This window comes from Dreissena polymorpha, chromosome 16 (genome assembly GCF_020536995.1).
Source record: "Dreissena polymorpha isolate Duluth1 chromosome 16, UMN_Dpol_1.0, whole genome shotgun sequence".
Taxonomy (NCBI): Eukaryota; Metazoa; Mollusca; class Bivalvia; order Myida; family Dreissenidae; genus Dreissena; species Dreissena polymorpha.
In genome coordinates, this window is record NC_068370.1 from 47,175,665 (window position 1) to 47,198,521 (window position 22,857).

General features: G+C 33.9%; 3 long non-coding RNA genes across 3 annotated transcripts; 1 reads left to right on the top strand and 2 right to left on the bottom strand.

Annotated features, from left to right (window-relative positions):
• The first annotated feature begins 1,010 nt into the window (after window positions 1-1,010).
• On the top strand, window positions 1,011-5,555 carry LOC127862149 (uncharacterized). Its single transcript, XR_008040467.1, has 2 exons — window positions 1,011-1,092; window positions 1,695-5,555. It is a non-coding gene; the product is annotated as an uncharacterized LOC127862149 (long non-coding RNA).
• Window positions 5,556-7,390: 1,835 nt separating this feature from the next.
• On the bottom strand, window positions 7,391-14,544 carry LOC127862148 (uncharacterized). Its single transcript, XR_008040466.1, has 4 exons — window positions 14,444-14,544; window positions 8,680-8,757; window positions 8,360-8,424; window positions 7,391-7,501 (listed from the first exon to the last, which is right to left on the bottom strand). It is a non-coding gene; the product is annotated as an uncharacterized LOC127862148 (long non-coding RNA).
• Window positions 14,545-17,960: 3,416 nt separating this feature from the next.
• Window positions 17,961-20,293, bottom strand: LOC127862146 (uncharacterized). The gene is made up of 2 exons (XR_008040464.1): window positions 20,192-20,293; window positions 17,961-19,036 (listed from the first exon to the last, which is right to left on the bottom strand). It is a non-coding gene; the product is annotated as an uncharacterized LOC127862146 (long non-coding RNA).
• Window positions 20,294-22,857: the final 2,564 nt, after the last annotated feature.

Sequence of the window (22,857 nt, forward strand, 5' to 3'; positions counted from 1 at the left end):
ACTTACGAGGTCAATATAAACGAGAGCGCCGATGGCGTTAAAAGCATAGGTGCAAGATACAGGGAAGAATGGCGTCACGTGGTATAATGTAGTTCGATATCGCCATCCGCGAATTTCTCAAATCAATTATTTCAAACAATTACCGACTATTTAAATAGATAATCTTTCCATTTACATCAGTGTTTGAAACGCTTATGAAAAATAATTACCCAAGCCTTTCAAAATTTAAGCACGGACAGATCTGTATCGAACTATTCTTTTCACAAATGAAAATAGACACTACCCTATTCGTCTGCGTCAAGAATTTGTCGTAAAACTTGTGGTTAGCGTTAGATGCAGACGTGCACAACAGATTGAGTTCTGAATACAGATTTCTGAATGCAGATTTTTATAGAAACTCCTCACAGCAGTTACTTCCCTTGCTTCGCCCGGTCAGTAACTTCTAGTATAAGGGAGGCCACTGCGTAGGAGATTGAGATTTATAGTGCAGATAGAATTGTTTTACGAACGAAATTTGTTTTAGGTTATAAGAAGATTTTTTAACATAAAACGGTCTTAGAAAAATTCACTAAAAACGGTATCAGCAATATTCTTGGAAGAAAACGTTAGAAAAACGTTTCAAAAAAAAAATTGTAAGAATGACCGTATACTAAATTAAATAGATATTTCGTCTGATTTTTGATCAGGTAAGGCTTCATAAAGGGCAACCGATCGATGTGGATTTTCGAAATGTGGTATATACCATAAGCATAGGTGCGTAAACGCACCTATGCTAAAAACGGGGTCTGTATACAACCCCGCGTTCTTGACACTATGAGGGGGGTATAGGGGAGGTAATGCAATCAAATGTCACAATAAGGTCTTAAATCGAAAACCACTATCACGACTGAAATTGGAATTTTATATACCTCGCAATTAAAATAAAGTCTATTTATATATTTAGTCATTCCTAAAAATAAGTCTATTTATATTTAGATTTGTTACAATTTATTTATTTTTAGGCTACATTTCTTGGCGTGGACTTTTTATTTTGTTAACAACTGCTGTTTCAATTCGGTATTATGGTTACTGATTGCTAACGTCGGGGAAAAGGTAATGTTCATTATTTTATTTTACATTGATTTCAAATACTTATGTTGACTAAAAGGCGATACCATATGATATGAGATATTCAACGTTAGAATATAATTTCGACCAACTTGCCAATTTCCTTACAATGATCCCTAGGATAGTGTTTTATTCAATTTGCATTTGTATACATGTACATTCGTTCGTTGATTCGTTTGTACGTTCCGAAGTTTGTCTGCTCAATTGCTCTTTTACTTTCGGATGATTTTCGCTCCAGCTTTCTACTCTGAGTATTCGTATTGTGAAGATGATTGTGAAGGCAAGATTTTGTAATGTGATCAGATTTGGCGACACATATGGCCCTTTTTTTCTTTTTTTATCTATGGAACTCATAATATCCGAAATTGTGTGTACTGAATTGCTTTCATTGGCAAATTTCGTTAGACTTGTTTTAACAATATACATTATTAGGTGATCATAATGAAAGGACTTTAGTCTAACACAAGCGGTCGATACCGTATGTGATTTTGAAAAGGCTTTTAAACGTGTAAGGTGAAATGTTTCGTGAATGAAATTCATATTTTCATGTACAATAATGAAATAATTGTGTTATCTATTTATTTCAGACCGATTGCTATACTCAGAAAAGGACGCCTTGTGCTTTATTTAAAACAGAGCACATACCTTGATTGCAATTTAATGAAAATGAGTGATAATAGTTTAAGACTTTCTTTTCGGAATGTTCTCGTGTTAATTGGGGGAACCTTATTACTCAGTCTGGTAAATGTAATGCTTTCAACACCTTTACAATTCGAAAACAACGCACACAGTTTTCATTCGACAGTTGATACTCCGGCAGCCATTACATGGATAAATCCCTATTACATGGACGCGACCGTGTTTTTCAACAACGTTGAAGTCGGGACCTGCGATTTGTACAGAGGACAAAGCTATGTCTTGAGTGATGAAATTCTATCTCGTGTTTCGGTAAATATTATAAATGGGCATTGCCAATTAAACATTTTCCGTGCATCTTGTGAGGACAGATACATTGCGGTGAAACTAACAGGGACATTGCATGTAATTGACGCTTCTCTTAACGTTGACGGATGCGACTCCAAACACTTGGACCATACAGTCAATGTGGAACAGCAAGAATATGACGTGGCTACTTTCAACTTGTCACAAAACAATGCTGATGACGTCACTGTAAAGTCATCTGAAGTGACTTATTTCACCGCCCGCTCAACATAATACATCTATACTGACAACGACCACTATGCCAAAACACACTTCTATAGGTGGAAAGATCACCGTCTCAAAGAGAGCATTGTTTTCAGTTGTGCCATCGGTAATTACAATTGTAGCTAAACGCTGTTTCCATGTTCGTGCATTTTTCAACACGTTTTGAATTAGTTTTTTGAAATGTGCAGTCTATATCCGAGGTCGTTTCAGTTTTTAAGACTGTTATATACCTGGTTTAAAGACGTATGTATGTTGATACATTCAAAATGCGTACAATATTATTAGTGTAGTTTATTTCTCTATACCAATGGCGATTTGTAAATTGTTGTAATTTTTAGTATATGAACTCAATTTAGACTGATTTGTTTGATGACATCGGGGCATGGTGGACATTTGTTATCAGAACAGGATACCATGTGGTCATCATTTCATTATAAAGACTAGTCTGGTGTCCTCATGGATCGCGAGCAACTTTTCAAAGATGTATGGACTTAGTGTTCAAAGGTCTTCAATGAAAAACACTAATAATTTATTTCGATGACATTTGCTCATATGCAAAAACATTTGCAGAAGCCGTTCGATGTAATTTTGGGAAGGTTAGAAAAGGCAAATATAAAACTCAAACCTAGCAAGTGTCACCTTCTTCAAAAACAAATTGATATACTTGGCCACACTATTGACTGTGATGGACTTCGCCCGAATTACAAAAAAGTGTCAACCGTTCGCCAGTGGCTTCGACCTCGAAATCTAAGTGATTTAAGGTCATTTCTTGGTTTTTGTTCCTATTACAGACGCTTAATAAAAGAATTTAGTCATCGTGCCGCACCTCTTAATAGCTTGATGAAGGCCGGTCGAGCGTTTTATTGGGGCAATTAACAAGAAAGTGCATTTGTGGATCTGAAAACAGTGTTGACAGGAAAGGAAGTCATGTCGTATCCACAGGATGACGGAATATTTATTGTTGATACCTTTGCTAGTAATTTCGCAATCGATGGATGTTTAAGGCAGATGCAGTGGGGTGAAGTTGCAAAGGCATATGTCGAAAAACCTCATCTTTGCAAGCAAATCACTTGATAAATGCCAGCGTCGTTACTGTGCAACAAGAAGAGAGCTTTTAGCTGTTGTTACATTTGTGACACAGTTCAGACATTACATAATGGGTAACGAGTTTGTTTTACGGGCTGATTGGTCAAGTTTGAGATGGATTATGTCATTCCGATCACCAACAGATCAAATGGCAAGATGGTTGGACGTGTTATCGAAGTACGATTTTCAGATACAACACCGAAGTGGTCGAACACATGTTAATTTGGACAGCCTTAGTCGAATACCCAGTGAACCAGGAGCATATGAGTGTAATGAAGGACATCTAACACTAGGGGAGCTACCGTGTAAAGGGTGTGACACATGTTCGAGGAAACATAAGCAGTGGACAGATTTCTCTCTGTTTGATGACGCGGTTCCTTTATTTGCCAAAAGGAATGTTGAGACAGCACAAACCTCGGGTCGTTAAAAGCAAGAGTTTCTAGAGTCAAAATTCATGAATCCGGATTCTTGAGTAAGATTTTCGTGCTGCTACAGCTTCTGGCGATGAAGTTGTTCAACTGTGCAAGTTTCATGTATTGTGGATTAATCAGAATAAGGAAATAGTGTCGCTACAGGATATCCCGACTGCGCTTCCATTAAAATTCTGACAACCCTGATGCAGATCACAGTTCAAAGTCAGGTGACAGAAACTACGAAATGCAGAATAAAGACAGAGCCCTTACATTAGATGAATTGCCATCTTCTGTTAAAAGTCTTGTCAAATTCGGCACAGTTAACTGTTCACCACAGAGAATGGCCAGACTTTTAGTATATGAACTCAATTTAGACTGCTTTGTGTGATGCCATCGGGGCATGGCGGACATCTGTTATCAGAACAGGATACCATGTGGTCATCATTTCATAATAAAGACTAGTCTGGTTTGTTGCTCGGCAAAGTCTGCTTGTCAGATATTTCAACAGTTGCAATAATAAATAGAGAATACTAGGTCGGTGCTGAATAAAGCAAAGTTTATTTTGCGAGGCTTAGAAAATCTGAACCACGAGCCTTGGCGAGTGGTTCAGATTTTCGTGCCGAGCAAAATAAACTTTGCTTTATTCGGCACCGACCTAGTATTCGATTCATCCCATCAATTTTCTTAGTCGTAAATTATTTCTTTAAAAATAGAATAGGACAATCGAACTACACGGAAAATCCTAAAGTTATTTTAAGCAAACATTGTTTCATTATTTTAATCGTGCCGAGCCTAATACAATACAAAAAGATCAGTAACTAACCTGTTTTTCTGTTTATCATACCTCTACGTCTCCGATTTTTAAGAAATAATGAAAAAAACACACTAAACAAATGCAGCTTTAGCGTGAAAGAACATGCATTGTGTCGTATGACGTGTTAATAATGACGTCGCGAGTACGCGCACTTAATATTTGTAAATAATGTTTTTTGCTTTTTGAGTTGCATTATTTGTTAAAAATATATTACATCTTGGTATCAAATTGTTTGTTTTGTTGAATCTGATTTGATTTTACTAAAAATGATGACTTTATAGTTGATTCCGAGTAATATGACCATTCTCCGCCGAGCGTGACAGCTATGTTTCAACACTGCCGAAATAGAGGAAAATTTATTCCACAGTGGTTTATTTCGACAATGCACGTCTGATGATGGGATAAATATCAATTAAATGTAAGGTCCTATCATTGTCTTTCCACACATCTAAATATGGTAGGGTGGACAGATTTGTATAAAAAGCCAGGTGCAGTGAGAAGCTGGGAGAGGGTAGAATTGAACGTAGATATGTAAAGATACAAGTAGTATGAGATACTTATTCATTGGTTTATATATTTAGTATCATAGTGTGCAAATAAAATGTAGAGTGTATTTACTGTGTTGAGAAGTAATAAACTTTGTCCCTCAAAATTGTAACAAAATACTTACATCATTCTATCATTTTTAGTTGTTCGCAAATGTATTGTTCGTGCATATTTGTAAACTGAACTTACACTTATGTGTGAATTGTATGTGTGTGTCTGTGTTTGAATGAAAATGTTCGATAAATGGAAAACAAATATGATTTACATACACTTAATTTAAAGGGGTAGGCCTATATTAGTAAGGGGCGACTCGTTTTAGAAAGATGAGCGAGTATTGATATGCATATATTGGTAGCATGTGTATATTAAATATTTGTAAAGTTTGTGTTTATATATGTATATATATAATATCTATAAATATTTAAATGAATAATAATGGTTTACCTTTACGATATTTACATACATGCTCACTAATAATAGTGAAGGTACGCGTCGTCGTGGAATAAGGGGCGCGTCATTATGGTTGCTAGTAACATTCTAAATAACATGCAATTAAAATTTGATTTCAACTTGATTTTTATAGAAGCATAGACTACTCTTAATGCATTTTTACATTTACATTTAACCATACGATTTGATTTTAAAAGCAAACTCTACAACTGTGCTGAAATCAAACTTTGCAAAAATAATTTCTTAAGAGTTATGTACGATCAAAATAATAATCGATTATATAGTTGTGTTTAATGTTAACTGTTCATGTCTCTGGAATAATCAGTTTATAAACCGGTACTTTCTTACATTCATCCATAAACGTCAGGGTCAGGTTAGCGAGATTCACACTCATCTGTATTCCGTTCGTCAATCACGTCCATAAGAATTGATGCTGATGATAAATGTATTTATCTATGTTTTACCCATTTATGCATAGCGTCTAGAAAAAAGACCTTGGCAAACAGCGTAAACCCTGATGAGAAGCCGCATGATGCGGCGTCTCATCAGGGTCTTCGCTGTTTGCTTAAAGGAATTTCTGTAAATAATATTATAAATATGGAAATAAATATACTAGACATCCCTAATTTTGGAAATAAATTGATCCAATATAGAAGGATGGGAGAGTCCCCTAGACATAAATGGGTTAAATAACTACGATTGTAATGGATAACAGTCACGCATTTCACATGAACGAACTGTTATATATAAAAAATGTACGAACTGATTATTAAGCAGTCAAATCATTAGACACAAACTATAACATTAAAATACCGATGAAATGTCATTCGAAAACGTATTACAGACCAATGAGGCATATGGATTCGTACAACACATGGAAGTAACGTTTTGTTTCTTGAGACAAGTGCAATTAAGTATTTCAGTAGTAAATCAAGCTGGGTAAACTATTCATAAAAATTAGTTTAAAAAATGATATCGGGTCAGACATCTGAATAAATGTTCAATGTTTTAAAAAATGTATAATTATTTATGCTACTATGTATTGAGTTGTTTAAAGTAAGAGATAATGGAACGTTCATATTAAGAATTGCAATAACCAATTGCTTACACACGAATGTACGTCGACATAGTATGAGATTGTGCACCTCTCAAGAAACTGATTTGAAATGGTGGATAAACCTATAAAGACAAACAAGTGACAATGCAGCATCCATGAATGAAAGAGTTTTCTTTTTATAATCCAGAACGATTGAATGAAGTTTAATAATACAATTTTAGACCAAAGAGCACCTACATTCAAATATTAAAATGATTGTTTATCGATTACCATGTGCGTAATAATTGCATAATATAGAAGTTAGTAAAATAGCAAACTTAGACAACTGAATATCAACTGAAGTTATTCAAAGCTCTGTTATAACATATCGACATTGATCTGTACCAAAGTGTACATGTAAGCTACATCGCCGTAAAATTTCAGAACAAAATATCCCAGTCAAATGTTAATTTTCTGAGCAGAAAGTATTTTTACTATTATAATTAACAGTGACCTTGACCCTTACTATAGTGGAGTTGCATTAACGCCCATGCTAAGTTATAATAATTATAAGCACGTGGATATTTTACATCTACTTTATACTGTATCATGTTGTTTTATGCATATGTATAACATATGTGTCATTTCATATTTTGGTAAAATAAAAGCTTCAAAGTAAAAACAATACTGGTTTGGTAAATGACTTTTTACTGCAACATTTTTTTTTACGATCTTCTCTTTAATGAATTAACATAATAAATCTATCATGCTTCATGTTACTTATCAATTTCTTCTTCTTTCTCTGTATATGCTCCAGTTTCATCTGCCTGCCATCTGTTTTATCTGAAATTACATGTTTGATTTGGGTGTTGAGAAAATTCTATATTAAGTTGTTATTAATCTTTACATAAAATCAAAAGACGTCAGTACAAATTAACTGACCAATATGTAAGGGTATTGTCTAAAAAAAATTGTGATAAAGGCAAAATAGAATTTCAGTATGTGTCTTTCCCATTTTTGGAATTGGGTCGGATCCATTTAGATTGAGAAAAATCACATCGTTTTCGAACTTGTGCTGTTGGTTTATTGTTAAATTGAGAATAAAGTGATTTCGATACTATTTTGTTTTTACTGAAGTTCAAATTATAAAGCTGGAAGGGAGATGAACTAAATTTTCAGTTTCTTTATAGAAACAATAAATAACATACTTTTTGTCACCTTAAATTGGGAATTTTTCGGTTCCATTTCAGAAAATGTATACTTTTTATGTCCCTCAGTCTATACTGCGGGACATATTGTTTTTTCCCAATCTGTTTGTTGGTTTGTTTGTTTGCGTCAAACTTTAACATTTGCCATAACTTTTGCAATATTGAAGATAGCAACTTTATATTTGGCATGCATGTGTATCTCATGGAGCTACACATTTTGAGTGGTGAAAGGTCAAGGTTTCGTTCAAGGTCAAATGTCAAATATATGGTGGGTCATAGTGTTTCACAAGCACATCTTGTTTTATTAAGAAAAGGTCCCATACAGCTTCCCTCCATCTTATTAGTCTTAACGCAAAAGCAATACATACAGTAAAGCTGACCCATTGCTTTGATTTCACGTGTTATTTTATGATAATACTATATGTGATTTGGCTTAACTTATGACACAAAGAATAACATCTTTTCATTTGAGATGGTAAACAAATAACCGTACCTTAGAACACATCTGTTACTGCTTCAAATGTTCTATCATGTCATCAGTAACTCTCTCTTCAGCCTCTGTACGTTAAAAGAATATTATTTTGCCGCACATGTGTTTCAAGCGAAATTCATTAAGATGCCAATGCTATGTCAACAACAAAAACGACATTAGATAGAAAGGCATTTAAAGCAAAATATATCTCATTTATCAAGTTAGCCCGCAATGGCTAATTCACACTTAAAATTTTACATAAAACTTACACTTGCAAGCTTTCATTTTTGATACAAAATACCAACACATGCTTATTTACATTGAAATCATGTGAAAATTACCAAGTTCCACTATGGTTTCAAGTCTGGAGGACTGTTCCTCTCCACTGCACGTTTTCCAACATTTGCAAAACATTGAAGCTAGATGAAAAGAAAAAAAAACAGTGAATTATATGCACACACACCGCTTTGACAAATACATGTAGCCTGTACAATAATTCCTGAAGGTTGTTAGAAATTTAAATATAGTTGACTTTATACATATTACAAAGACACCTAAACCATCTGGGTAGGGCAAAATGTTATCCACATGGGAATTATCTCACAAAATAGGTGGAGGACCATCATAAGATTGTACATGCATTAACAAATCTCAATTTCTTGATATTGTTAAGGTGTGTACTATGTACATATCACCAACACTAGTAATCATAGGCCGGGTTAATTTTTGAGGCATGATTTTAACAAAATTGTTGGAGGACCACCTTACCTTTTTCAAAAATGCTTTACCTCTGGGCCTTGCCGTTTCATAGAGTTCGAAGCGATTCCCTCCATAAATTTAAGAAACACAAGTAACCCCTAAATTACATACAAACAAGCACCTAATAAAAAGAATAAACTCCCATGACTCCATCACCTCTAAAATCTAAACAGCTGTGCAGTAAACATTCTGACATCGCATAAATAAAGATCCTCTTAAACGTTTTATGTGTTCACTCAACATATTGAATTTCTTAAGCGACACCGGTCCTAATCGACATTTTAAAAAGTTTAATTGTATTACCAGAAGAGGTTGTTTCCACGACATTTTCTCCTAATACTCAATACTGCAGTTCAATTGTTGACTGCTATCGATAACTCCAGTCACTTAATTATGTCTTACAATAATATTTGTAAAATACTTCCTCTAAGCGAAAGTAAATTCGATCTTTTCCAGACTTGAACTGTCGCAAACGCATACGCGTAACGGTGTCAGCCATGTTAGTTTAGTTTTAACTTCATTTTCGGGGTCTACAGTTAGTATTTCATAGCGATAGTCATTATGTTCCGGCCCACATCCAGTTGCGGCATTTTTCTAAATTGTAAGGCTAGTAAGGATAGAGTACGTTCAGAAACATTATAGTGCAATGTTAAGTTATGATTTTTTCGTCAAACAAATGCCTGTTTACAAACATTGGTTGAACTCTTGGTCATCTAGCGCTTGTAGTTCCATAACGAGGTTTCAGAACTAGCGAATTCCGTTCACGTTTTTTTTGGAAGGTTGAAAAGGTGGAGGTAATTATTGTGTTGTTCTGTGGTTCAAAATACTAAACGGTTGGTGTTATTTAGTGAAATTATGTATATTTTATGTCTTACAGTCATAAATATGACTTTCACCTTTCATTTAAAGAAGAGAAACGTCATTTTGTAAAGGTCACTAGGTGATCACTTCCGGTTCACTTGACGCATAACTCGGGGGTCGTATACACGTTACCGTAACTTCGACACGCGTATTTCAAGCATGTTTTACATATTTATTCTGCTGTGCACTGCCTATTTTTGGTCATTAAAGGTTTTTTTTACATGCACAGCATATATTGTAATTAAATATATTCATGATATTTTCCCCCGTTTTTTAATGTAAATAAATGAACTGACCAAGGGAAGACACACTGGTATCATTTCAATATATCTGTACTGTGAACTCCTTCCTTTGCATCCAAACCAGAGTACAGTTACATACATATCTTTACTATGGATTTAAATGTATGCTATTCTCATGCAATACTGAATTAACATACAAGATATCAAGGGTAATAGTGTGTCTTTAATATAATGTAAAAAATATACAATGTTACTAAAACATGAATTGTAATAAAACTAAATATAGAAATGTGGTTTTAGCTCACATGATTACATTGTGCTACAAGAATAGCACAACGGGGTTTGAGTGTTATCAGTTTAGCCCAGATATGATGAATATGGCGACTCTATTTGATTAGCAAGGGTCGATTGGTCTGTCTGTCGGTCTTGTGGTAGCCATTGTTGCTTTAGGTTGAAATTCAAAATGGCCAGCATATCTGACTAGTTACAATTTTGCTGTGGCAATATACTGTAAGGTGGTATTATTCACATCGAGTGATAGCTCTCATTTAGATTTTGACCAAAGCGTCATCTCTAAATTTCTCTACATTTCCGAAATATGGCACAGGAAACATTTCCACAGGGAAAGGTCTTCCCGTTGGACAAGCTTTTTGATAGACGTAAAGGTAAAAGAAACATTCATTAGACAAGCTTCTAATAACAGTTCTGTTTCTGTTTTCTTAGACGTCGTCTGTCTGGTGGAGAAGCTCTGGACAGCAGAAATGGCCCACAACCTGTATTTCGCAAAAATGGGAGAAAATAAAAGGCTAAAAGGTTAAAGGTGCGGTTTATAGTCTGCTTCGCTATACATCTTCAGCCGACTTCACAATCAACCCCCCGATCACTGGGATTTAAGTCGTCCGTTAACATATGGCGCACCAGGCAGCCACGGCACATTGGCTTATTTCCCTCACAGGTACCCATTTATACACCTGGGTGGGATTAATTGTTTGCTCAGTTAAATCCAGTGCCTGGGCGGGATTCGAACCAGGGACCTTTTGATCCCTAGCCCAGCATCTTACCACTAGACCACTGTCCAAATATAATCTAATGACAACAAGGCCTTAAGAATTGTCACTTGCATGTTTCTTACTATCCAGTGTGTGCGAGGTAGCTCATTTGTGATATGCCGTTAGCTTTTTTATGATGACTGACTGTATTGATCGAATTTTCGTAGTTTTCCTCTCATTTGCTACATATTTTAAACATCATGTTTCATGGGATTCCAATGTTTCAGCCTGTTTCATCATGTTTCATGTGATGTTCATGTGATGTTCCATCATAAATTATGGGATTCCAATTTTTCAGTTACTACTAATTTATGGTTTTCTTCTTATTTTTTTCCAAACTAAAGCGTATATATAAATGAAAAAAGGCCCTTCATAAATTTCAGGCTAATTAATCGGTTAATGAAATGCTAAGTACTCAATATTACTGCAATTAAAGCAATATGTCCGATAATTGTATGAGATGTTCTCGGCAAAATGTTATCGCTGTGTTTATGATGGGAACATTATTACTGGTTAACGCAAGACTATATACACCTTTACAATTTGAGAACAATGCACACATTTTTCATTTGACATCTGGAGCGCCAAAAACGATATCGTGGCTAAATCCCTGGTATATGGACGTGACCTTGTTTTTTAACGACGTTGAGGTCGGGACCTGCGATTTGTACAGAGGACATAGCTATGTCTTGAGTGATGAAATTCTATCTCGTGTCTCAGTAAATATTACAAATGGGCATTGCCAATTTAATATTTTCTGTGCATCATGTGAGGACAGATCTTTTGCGATTAAACTTACAGGCACATCGCATGTAATAAATGCATCTTTAATAGTGGACGGATGCGAATCCAAACCTTTAGACCAAAAAGTCTATGTTGCTCAACACAAATATGACGTGGTATCTTTAAACTCGTCACAAAACAATTCAGAGGAAGTCGTTATGCAAACTAACCGATCTCAAGAGGATTATTTCTCCGTTCAACATAATATATCTCATGGGACTACGACCGCTGTGCCACAAACTACCTCAATAGGTGGAAAGATCACCGTGTCAAAGGTAGAATTGTTTACAGTTGTGTCATTTACAATTGTAGCTAAGCGCTGTAATCATTTTCGTACATTATTCAACAATTTTTAAATTTCTTGTTTGCAGTGTGCTAATCAATATCCGAGTTTCAGTTTTTAAGATTGTAATATACCTAATTTTAAGACGTATGTGTGTTGATCCATTCAAAATGCGTATGAGTGAAATATGAGTGATATTTATGTGGCGATTTGAAAATACTTTCATCATTCTATCATTTGTATTTGTTCGCAAATGTACTTGTTCGTGCTTAATTGTCAACTGTATAGACAATGTTGTGTGAATTGCGTGTGTGTCTGTGTTTTTGTAATGAAAATGTTCGATGAATGGCTAACAAATATGATGATGGTTTACATAAACTTAACGGTAATTGAAATGGGTGAGCCGATATAAGTAAGGGGCGAATCGTTTTAGAAAGATGAGCGAGTATCGATATGCATATTCTGTTAGCATGTGTATATAATATTGTATATAGTTTGTGTTTATATATGTATATATAATTAACATACATAAATAACTTTATAACAGAATAATAATGGTTTACCTTTACAATTTACATACATTCTCACTAATAATATGTGATGGTACGCGTCGTTGTGGAATACGGTGCACGTCGTTATGGTTTCTAGAACCATTCTAAACATTATGCAATTAATATTTGATTTCAACTTGAGTTTTAATAGAGACATAGACTACTCTTAACGCTTGTTACATTTACATTTAATCATACGATTTGATTTTAATAGCTATAATATACAACTATGCTGAAATAAAACTTTGCAAAAATCTTTTCTTAGAGTTACTTATGATCAAAATAATAATCGATTATTTAATAGCGTTTACTATTATCGTGTTTCTTAACTCTGAAATAATCGGCATGTAGAACGGTACATTCATACATTCATCCATTAACGCCAGGGTCAGGTTAGCGAGTTTTATATTGATCTGTGTTCCGTTCGTCCGTCAGGTATGTAAGAATTGATGCTCATGATCAATACATGTATCTATGTTTATTAACTACGATTGTAATGGATAACAGTCATGCATTTCACATTTACGAACTGTTATAGAGAAAATGATGTACGGACTGATTGTTAAGCAGTCAAGTTATTAATTAGAAACAAACTATAACATTAAAATACCGATGAAATGTCATTTGAAAACGTATTACAGACAAATGAGGCAGATGGGTTCGTACAACACATGGAAGTAACGTTTTGTTTCTCTAGACAAATGCAATTAAGCAGTTCAGTAGTATAGTAGATCAAGCTGGATAAACTATTCAAAAACATTAGTTCAGACAAAAATGTTATGCGGCCAGACATCTGAATAAATTTTCAATGTTTTTTCATATAATTTATTTATGTTACTATTCATTAAGAGATAATGGAAAGTTTATATTACCAATTTTTATAACCAATTGCTTACACGTGATTATTCGTCGACATGTTATGAGATTATGCACCTCTCAAGAAAAAGATTTGTAATGGTGGATAAACCTATAAAGAAAAATAAGTGACAATACAGCGTCCATACATGAAAGAGTTTTCTCTATATTTACAGAACGAATGAATCGAGTTTAATACAAAATTAGACCAAAGAGTACCCACATTCAAATATTAAAATGATTGTTTATCAATTACCATGTGCGTAATATTTGCCTAATTTAGAAGTTAGTAAACTAGCAAACTTTGACATTATGATTTATACAATTTAAACAATAGCAAAGGCTGTACACACAACTTCTTAAGGTTTCTGTCATTTCAGCACACCAAATATCTTTTATAAACAATGGCGCATAGCCTTTGTAAAAATGTTAATAAATCGTGATCGCTGTTTTTGGGTATTCAAACCAAAAATGCGGCCACAATACATTTAATGTGTAAGAACTTTACATACGAATATCGATCAAGCCCTATTTATACCTACTTGTGATAAATCTTAACATTGCTCATACCTATACTTAACATATATTCAATAGTAAGGCGTTACTCATACTATTTAGATGATGACTACCGTATTTTGAATGAAAACGTGTACATACAGCTCAAATTAGTTCGAAACAATAATAATGCTAATAATAATACTTACGCTAATAGTAATACTTACGCTAATAGTAATGATCCTAATATTTATTATTTTGTGATTATTGGTATTATTTATTTATCTATTTAACCACCTGTGTTACTGACGTCCGATTATGTCAAAACAGTGTCCAAAATTTTGGAATCCCAAATTAAGCGACAGCTTAAATTAACGGGATTCCTAAGATATTGAATAACGTAATTACGTGTACCTGGCGTATAAAGTATTAAACTACTCAGATTGACTTATTTGACTTATGATTTGTAGTCATAGTTTATAATCATTGTATAATACGGTCATTGATTTAGTGTAGAATGTTTCAGTATCGGAAATCTTTTAAAACAATTAGGGGATAGGTTTTGCAGTTATCACCATACATTAGAAACATGGCCCATCTATATGATATATAAGACTCTCAAGTAAACGATGTATCTACCAAACTATCAACTATTACATAGGTGTAATTTCTATGAATATTTTCTCAAAAAGCAGTTAATTTTTTCACGACCTGTGTACGATGTAAGAATGACGAGTTTTCTGAAAAGGATTAATAACCATGGATTTTAACATCACGTTTGCACTAAGATGACGGTCTCCAATGTTTTTGGGTGTAATCTGTACATTGGAGATATCGTCTGGATATACTGAACAGAACAGTACTATATACAGTAATATACTATTGGCTCAACACGACAGAGGAAGACGCCATGAAAAGTAAGAGGTCGGACATTTTATAATTTTAATATTAAGTTTTACTTCTCTAAGTGTATTTACTCTTGTTGATTTATCAAATATTAAATTAAAAATAAAATTTAGAAAAAAATCGTAATGTAAATTACTCGAATATATTTTTCGTGTTAATTTTTGGAATGCATACAATCATTTTCAGACACCAACCAAGCTCACGGGTTGTCGAGAACTGTCATGAAGGTGCCTAGGTGAGACGCGCGTGTATTTAATATTGCGTAAACCAGACAGCGCAAAATGATCTACGGTAACTCGCCCTTTAGTCGGATGGGTTTTAGCGTTACGATTGTAGATTAACAAGCTCTTCGATAAAAGCCGGGACTCAGCTGGTGATTCTATTTAATACCATATTGTATGAATCTATTTTTGAAATAAATATTTAGTTCCCAGCTTATTTTCATTAATCAAAGCACTGACAGTACTGGTGTGACGATGCTTTTGAGGAGGATTGATATAAAAGCATCTATTTAAGTTTATCTACATCACCACAATTGTGTATGTGAGTACGAAAATTTTCGGTAGGAAAATAAATGGGTACGAAAATTTTGGATACAAAAATTATGCCAAAAAATGCCTACGAAACAAGATTTGGTTACAAAAGAAAATTTGGGTTCGAAAAAAAATTCCGTAGGAAAAATAATTTGGTTACGGGCAAAAATTAAGGTACGAAAACAAATTGGGTACGAAAAAAATTGGGTACGAAAAATGTAGGGTACGAAAAGTAAATTGGGGGTACGGGGAAGTAGTAACCGTGGGGAGCTTGATCCATTCCACGAAACTGGGAGACGGGTTACATTCTCGATCAAATATAACAAGAAATATCTTTTAAAAGATATTCGACGTGTATTTTCTGTACCACTTATCTTTGAATACGTTCTGTAACAGCAAAACGTTTGTGGGTTATAACATTACGTTTCAGCATATAAATTCAAAACTTGACATGCTCTTTAATTATACCATGCTCTTTTATTTCACATGTATATCATACCAAACTTTATATTTCGTTGTTTCCTTTCCTACGTTAATGATGCTATGTGTACGGACGTGATTTCACATGTCCATGTGCATAAACATAATTTTTTTCTCTTTTGATTATTTTTTTCTCTAATTCAATAAGCTTAGACATGTTTGTTCGTTAAGTACGGCAATAATTTCATGATGATTCCCGAAAGTAGGTATGAGCACATAGTCGTAAGAGCACTTGAATACGTGAGTTCGACCATGAACACATGGTAAGGTTAACTAAATCTCCGCGATATGACCTAATATGTGTTTAAAACAGCAAACAATATCCAACAAACGAATGAATTATCAAACATAGTATGTGCACTGATGTGGCTCTGTAATTTCTGTTTGAAAAGTTTATTAAATATGCAAAATGAGGAAGCATGCATAAGAGCGAGATTCATAGATATGTTACGTGTGTATTTCAGAGTTTATTTACAGGTCCTACTGGCCTCTTCACGAGATTATAGTAGCCCGACCTGATATGTTACGGCTATTATGCTGTTTATATACCATAGTCGCTACAACGTTTACAAATGGCAGGTTCGAAATAATTCGTTTTCTTTACACTCATGATCGCGTTGAAAGTTAATTACACACGTTTTAATTCGCAATTTATAAACTGAATCTCGACAAATGTCAAATACAATACAGATATTGCATAGTTGTTTCATTGATCTATAAGTATGTAATGGATTGAATATAACTGTTTTAAAATTAACGTTTTCAAACTATTATTCAATCTTTTCCCCAGAATATGCTGTCCTATTTATAGCTGAGCTTCCTATACCTTTATCAATGATGATCAGCGAGGTATGCCGATTAGAAAAATCGAGCTATCTCAATCGGACTGGCTCGGTCTTTTACATAGGTCGCCATTGTGAAGAATTTGTTCATGGTATGATAACTTAGACGATGCTTCGCAGCATCGTCAAAAAAGGTTGAAAATCAATACCCAATGAATTCGCCTATGAGTCGAACACGTTCGCACTTATTACGAACACATATTTGTTTTAAGCACTGATAAGGTTATCAATTCCCAAGTTTTATAACAAATCAAATAATTGAAAAAAACAATGCACAGCTACAGTCCTGTATTGAATTCATAAATTTATCAATTTGTCAACGTGCTGACGCAAATACGCTTTTAAAAAGAGGACAAATAACAAGCTCAATTTAGGTGTCTAATCGAACTTAACAACAACGGGGTCATTTGAAGCACTGGGGCGACACAGAAAAGTACGAAAATAATACAGAGATAAAACATTATGTGATCTTTCTTGTTTTTGAGCTAAGAGGCTCTTTATAGATTGAGTCATGTTAATTTGAAAGAATATGTTGTGAATTCTCATCCCTATGCCTCTTCCAGTAGTTAAACTGTCAAAATCTATAAAATAAAACGAACCACTGAACATAGCTTTTCGTTATTAAAAAAATTCATGTTTTTAGTTTCAAGTTACTGGTTAATGCTATGAAATGCATCAGGCCAGAAAGCCGATGGTATAAGCTGATCGAAAAATTTAAAATTCTGAATTTACCGTCATCGGAAGCTAATACTTATCAAATTTAATCGTGATACAATATTTTATAACGTTTGATTTAGATATTCTATTAATTTTGAGTGTCAATGGAAAGTGTTTATTACAAAGTCTCAACGTGTGTCAAACAACACGCATGTTGACAAGCTGCAAAGAAAACAAGTTTTGACTCAAAGGCGAAATCGACTTAAAGGCGAGTTACCCTAAAATAATTCCATAAAAGTTAAATATAGTATATTAAAAATACAGTCTAGAACAGAACAGTTTATTTGGTCAATCAAGGTATCTGGCCCATAATACATAACATAATAGCAAAATGTAATATAATTTCAAAGTTGTGTCATATTTTTCTATAAATATAATATCATACATAAGTGTGTATCGCCTGTAAAATATGGAACATGTAACAAGTTAATTTCCTAACAGTGTTTTAATTATTTGAAGACATGATATTGTAAAAATCGGTAAATGTTAATAACTATCCAGATGAGTACTACGAATATAAATATAAATTCCTTATATAACAATACTTATCAAAAAAATGCGTGGCATAAAACAATTTCAAAACCTGTCGAAAAATGCACGAAAATGGTACCAGCGTTTAGCTACAATTGTTATCACCGATGAAAATAATGCTCTCTTTGACACGGTGATCTTTCCACCTGTAGAGGTGTGGTATGGCACAGTGGTCACAGTCCGTACAGATGTATTATGTTGAGCGGTGAAATAAGCCACTTGCGATGGCTTTACAGTGACGTCATCAGAATTGTTTTCTAACAAGCTGAAAGTAGCTACGTCATATTCATGCTGTTCCACATTGACGGTAGGATCCAATGGTTTGGAGTCGCATCCGTCAACGATAAGAGAAGCGTTAATTACATGCGATGTCCCTGTTAGTTTCACCGCAATGTATCTGTCCTCACAAGATGCACGGAAAATGTTTAATTGGCAATGCCCATTTATAATATTAACCGAAACACGAGATAGAATTTCATCACTCAAGACATAGCTTTGTCCTCTGTACAAATCGCAGGCCCCGACTTCAACGTTGTTGAAAAACACGATCGCGTCCATGTAATAGGGATTTATCCATGGAATGGCTGCCGGAGTATCAACTGTCAAACGAAAACTGTGTGCGTTGTTCTCGAATTGTAAAGGTGTTGGTAGCAGTGCATTTACCAGACTGAGTAATAACGTTTCCCCAACGAGAAAATTCCGAAAAGAACGTCCTACATTATAATCACTCATTTTAATTATATTACGATCAGTGTCTGTGCTCTGTTTGTGATAAAGCACGAGGCGTTTTCTTCTGAGTATACCAATCGGTCTGAAATATACAGATAACATATTCATTTCATTATTGTACATGAACATAAGAATTTCATTCACGACACATTTGACCTAACAATTTGAAAATCCTTTTCAAAACCACATACATGTACGGTATCGACCGCTTGTGTTAGATTGAAGTCCTTTCCTTATGGTCGCCTTAACTGAATATCGTTAACACTGTAAATTTTCCAATGTATAGCAGTTGAATACACACAGTTTTTGAAAAAAGTCCATAAATGTTTCGCCAAATCTGATTACATTGCAAAGTCTTTCCTTCACAATCATTTTTACAATACGGATATTCCGATTTTTTTGAAAGCTTGAGCAAAAATCATCAAAAGAAAACGAGAAGTTGAGCAGACAAACTTCGAAACGTACGAACGACTCAACGGACGAATGTACATGTATAAAGCGCAAATTGAACTCAACAGTATACTATGGATCAGTATAAGGAAATTGGCAAATTGGTCGAAAATATATTCTAGAGTTGAATATCTCATATCATATGGTATCGTCTTCTAGTCAACACATACATTTGAAATCAATTAAAAATTTAATAATGTACAATACCTTTTTCCCGACGTAAGCAATCAGTAAACGTTATACCGAATTGAAACGAATGAATGGAGTTTATTAATACAATATTAGACTGAAGAGTACCCACATTCAAACATTAAAATGATTGTTTATCAATTTCCATGTGCGTAATATTGCACAATTTAGAAGTAAGTAAACTATCAAACTTTGACAGAATGATTTATGCAATAAAAACAATAGCACATGCTGTACACACAACTTCTCAAGGTTTCTGATCATTTAAGCAAACCAAATATCTTTTATAAACAATGGCTCATAGCCTTTGTAAAAATGTTAATAAATCGTGATCGCTGTTTTTGTCATTCAAAACAAAAATGCGGCCACAATACATTTAATGCTTAAGAACTTTAAATACGTATATCGATCAAGCCCTATTTATACCTACTTGTGATCAATCTTAGCATTGCTCATAGATCTACCTATACTTAACATATATTCAATAGTAAGGCGTTACTCATACTATTTAGATGATGACTACCGTATTTTGAATGAAAACGTGTACATACAGCTCAAATTAGTTCGAAATAATAATAATGCTAATAATAATACTTACGCTAATAGTAATGATCCTTATATTTATTAGTTTGTGATTATTGGTATTATTTATTTATCTATTTAACCACCTGTGTTACTGACGTCCGATTATGTCAAAACAGTGTCCAAAATCTCGGAATCCCAAATTAAGCGACAGCATAAATTACCGGGATTCCTAAGATATTGAATTACGTAATTACGTGTACCTGGCGTATAAAGTATTTAACACCTCATATTGACTAATCTGACTTATGATTTGTAGTCATAGTTTATAATCAGTGTATAATACGGTCATTGATTTAGTGTTGAATGTTGCAGTATTGGAAATCTTTTAAAACGATTAGGGGATAGGTTTTGCAGTTATCACCATACATTAGAAACATGGCCCATCTTTATGATATATTGGACTCTTAAGTAAACGATGTATCTACCAAACTATCAACTATTACATAAGAAAGATGGCAATATGTCTCATCCATATAACAAAAAAAAAATGCTATACAGCTTACAGCATCCACAAAAAAAATAGGACAATATCAAAAAGTGTACGGAAAAACGTTATTCTGTTCCATGCAATAAAATTATCTGTTGAATGATGAAATATGGCGAAAAATGGAACTTCCGAAACTCTAATTGGACAGAATTTCGTATTCGCTACTTTTATAGAACACGCACGCACACACAGACACGCACGGCATACTCGCACACACAATGTGTTAAAGCTGTATGTGATTAATAGGATTAAAAAAAATGGGGATACGGCGAAGTAGTACCCTTGGGGAGCTTGATCCATTCCACGTTGGTATGAGCACATAGTCGTAAGAGCACTTGAATACGTGAGTTCGACCATGAACACATGGTAAGGTTAACTAAATCTCCGCGATATGACCTAATATGTGTTTAAAACAGCAAACAATATCCAACAAACGAATGAATTATCAAACATAGTATGTGCACTGATGTGGCTCTGTAATGTCTGTTTGAAAAGTTTATTAAATATGCAAAATGAGGAAGCATGCATAAGAGCGAGTTTCAAAGATATGTTACGGCTATTATGCTGTTCATATACCATAGTCGCTACAACGTTTACAAATGGCAGGTTCGAAATAATTCGTTTTCTTTACACTCATGATCGCGTTGAAAGTTAATTATACACGTTTTAATTCGCAATTTATTTACTGAATCTCGACAAATGTCAAATACAATACAGAAATCGCATAGTTGTTTCATTGATCTATAATTATGTAATGGATGAATATAACTGATTAAAAATTAACGTTTTGCAAACTATTATTAAATCTTTTTCCCAGAATATGCTGTCCTATTTATAGCTGAGCTTCCTATACCTTTATCAATGATAATCAGCGAGGTATGCCGGTTAGAAAAATCGAGCTATCTCAATCGGACTGACTCGGTCTTTTACATAGGTCGCCATTGTGAAGAATTTGTTCATGGTATAAAAACTTAGACGATGCTTCGCAGCATCGTCAAAAAAAGGTTGAAAATCAATACCCAATGAATTCGCGTATGAGTCGAACACGTTCGCACTTATTACGAACACATATTTGTTTTAAGCACTGATAAGGTTATCAATTCCCAAGTTTTATAACAAATCAAATAATTAAAAAAACAATGCACAGCTACAGTCCTGTATTAAATTCATAAATTTATCAATTTGTCAACGTGCTGACGCAAATACGCTTTTAAAAAGAGGACAAATAACAAGCTCACTTTAGGTGTCTAATTGAACTTAACAACAACGGGGTCATTTGAAGCACTGGGGCGACACAGGAAAGTACGAAAATAATACAGAGATAAAACATTATGTGATCTTTCTTGTCATTGAGCTAAGAGGCTCTTTATAGATTGAGTCATGTTAATTTGAAAGAATATTTTGTGAATTCTCATCCCTATGCCTCTTCCAGTAGTTAAACTGTCAAAATCTATAAAATAAAACGAACCACTGAACATAGCTTTTCATTATTAAAAAAAGTTCATGTTTTTAGTTTCAAGTTACTGGTTAATGCTATGAAATGCATCAGACCAGGAAGCCGATGGAATAAGCTGATCGAAAAATTTAAAATTCTGAATCTACCGTCATCGGAAGATATAACTTATCAAATTTAATCGTGATGCAATATTTTATAACATTTGATTTAGATATTTTATTAAATTTGAGTGTCACTGGAAAGTGTTAATTACAAAGTCTCAACGTGTGTCAAACAACACGCATGTTGACAAGCTGCAAAGAAAACAAGTTCCGACTCAAGGGCGAAATCGACTCAAAGGCGAGTTACCCTATAATAATTCCATAAAAGTTAAATATAGTATATTGGAAAATACAGTCTAGAACAGAACAGTTTATTTGGTCAATCAAGGTCTTTGGCCCATAATACATAACATAATAGCAAAATGTAATATATTTTCAAAGTTGTGTCATATTTTTCTATAAATATAATATCATACATAAGTGTGTATCGCCTGAAAAATATGGAACATGTAACAAGTTAATTTCCTAATAGTGTTTTAATTATTTGAAGACATGATATTGTAAAAATCGGTTAATGTTAATGACTATCCAGATGAGTACCACGAATATAAATATAAATTCCTTATATAACAATACTTATCAAAAAAATGCGTGGCATAAAACAAATTCAAAACCTGTCGAAAAAAGCACGAAAA